Source organism: Triturus cristatus, chromosome 9, assembly GCF_964204655.1.
Source record: "Triturus cristatus chromosome 9, aTriCri1.1, whole genome shotgun sequence".
In the NCBI taxonomy this organism is placed as follows: domain Eukaryota; kingdom Metazoa; phylum Chordata; class Amphibia; order Caudata; family Salamandridae; genus Triturus; species Triturus cristatus.
In genome coordinates, this window is record NC_140592.1 from 10260485 (window position 1) to 10262984 (window position 2500).

At 38.6% G+C, this 2500-nt stretch overlaps 1 pseudogene; it reads left to right on the top strand.

Moving 5' to 3' along the window:
• LOC146797251 (28S ribosomal RNA) overlaps positions 1 to 2500 on the top strand; it is a 9561-nt pseudogene that overhangs the window by 4419 nt on the left and 2642 nt on the right.

Sequence of the window (2500 nt, forward strand, 5' to 3'; positions counted from 1 at the left end):
CTACCGGATGTATACGAAATCAGCAAGGAACTGATTACAAAGAAAAGTGACTACTCCAAAAAAGTCACATATTGGAAATACCCAAACGAAAAGTATAAATGTGACTTGTGTGGCGACATATTGGGAACTTTCAAAGAATTGAGAAAACATGTCTCCAACAAGCATAAAGGCTTCTATCTCAAAACGTATTGTTCAAAATGTGACAAAGAAGCCGAATACCACAATATTGCATGCCACTATGCAAAATGTAAAGGAAGACCTCAAAAAGGAGAGCTGTCATTCCTGTGCAGCTACTGTGACCTCAGATTTGGAACAAAGATTGGAGTTTCACAACATGCTCGGCACGCGCATTCAAAAGCGCGAAATGAGGCTAGACTAGCAGCTCTAGCAAGCAGCAAACCATCAAAACTATGGTCACAGGAGGAAATACTGCTATTAGCAGAATTGGAAAAAGTGTACGAGAACCAAAGAAACATTAATGCGCTGATAGTCCCGCATTTTGACAATAAAAATAGTAAACAAATTGCAGAAAAAAGAAGAGATAGAAGAGATAAGAGCAAAAAATCGACAAAGGATGTACTGCAAGCATCCAATATCTCTGAGAATGACTCCTGCGATGAACCAGAGATTGCAGTAGAAGTAACAACAGAAAGGCGCAGAGACTTTATCAATCGGAAACGAGCGCCAAAAATAAAAAACTTTGATGAACTGAATGATAGAATCACAGAAATCGAGAAGTACACCAAAAACATCCAGCATCACGATGCTGCTATGGATCTGATGGATGAGATAGTGTCTTATATATCAGAAAACACCAATGATATAAGTCCTGTACAAGCAAATCGTACCGAACCAACGAGCGAACCCGATAATTAACCTATGAACTCTGCTCAAGATGAGCAACAGACTATCTCTGTACAAAACAAGATACCAAAGAAAAATAAGAAAAATGGAAGGCTCAATCAGACACACAAGAAAAACTATGCAAAAGCAAAGGGCAGTTACAAAGAATACCAGACAATGTTCCAAAAAGACAAAAAGAAAATTGCCAGGATAATCACTGAAGGGGCAGAAGATGCCACCTGCCAAATCAGTGCTGATGAAATCTTCCATAACTATAAAGGCATAATTGAAAAAGAAAACAAGAAAAATCCCAAATTCATCCCAATTGACCGGATACCAGATGAATGGGAAATTGGAAGTCTATGTAAAGAAATTACACTGCTCGAAGTAACTAAAGCCTTTGATGAATCAGATTTAAAGAAAGCAGTGGGGCCTGATAAGATTGGTCTGAATGACTTAAATAAAGTGCATAGCAGGCAACCAAGACTACTACCCAGAATCGTATCATCTTGGCTATTGATGAGAAGAGTACCAGACAGTATTAAGAAGAACCGGTCAATACTAGTACCCAGGAATGTACCGATTAGCGAACTCAAAAAGATAAGTAATTGGCGTCCAATTACCATCGGTACGGCATTCATGAAGTTGTTCACGAAAATATTAACTAAAAGACTCACATTTTTCGTTGAAATAAATACGAGACAAAAAGGTTTCATGAAGGTGAGAGGTTGTCTCGAAAATCTGACTCTTCTGCAAAACATTATAAAAGGGGCACGAAAGAACAGAAGCTCGTTGGCAGTGGTGTTCGTAGATATCTCAAAAGCTTTTGACTCTGTCAGCCATGGTCATATTCTACAGAGTCTTGCAAGACACAGAGTTCCATCATGCATCTGAGACATAATAAAAGACTTATACACTGACTCAACAACATTTTTCAAGGGAAAAAAACAATGAAGCAACTCCAGAAATAACAATGAAGTCAGGAGTTAAGCAAGGTGACTCTTTATCCCCACTGCTGTTCAATATCGCCATGGATCCTCTGATCTGTGATCTTCAGAAAGTCGGCAAGGGCTTCACATTCAGCTCCAATGATCTCATCAAGCAAATCACCGCTCTGGCCTTTGCCGATGACATCGCAGTACTCAGCAACACCTGGGAAGGAATGAGTACAAATCTGAAAATCATTGAAAAATTCAGTAAAACAACAGGATTAAAACTTAATGTGAAAAAAACACATGGATTCTATATAAGTCACCATAAAGATAAGATCCTGGTAAACAACTGTAAACCATGGCAATTTGAAAAACAAAACATTGAAAACATCCATCCAGGAGAAAGTGAGAGATACCTCGGACTGAACTTTGATCCACACACCGGCCATTCAAGCAACAACAAATTTAATGAAGTTCTTGTTGACTGGGCTCAAAAACTCGACAATCTACCACTTAAGCCCACACAGAAAATAGAAATATTCTGTCAATACTTGATCCCTAAACTGTCATTTAAACTGGAAGTGACAGGAACAGAAGCGAAAACTTTAAACATTCTGGATCAACAATTAGAAAGTATATCAAACATTTTCTACACCTACCTGCATACACATGTGATGGTCTCCTGTATTCGAAAAGATCCTTTGGGGGCCTCAGTATTCCAAAGT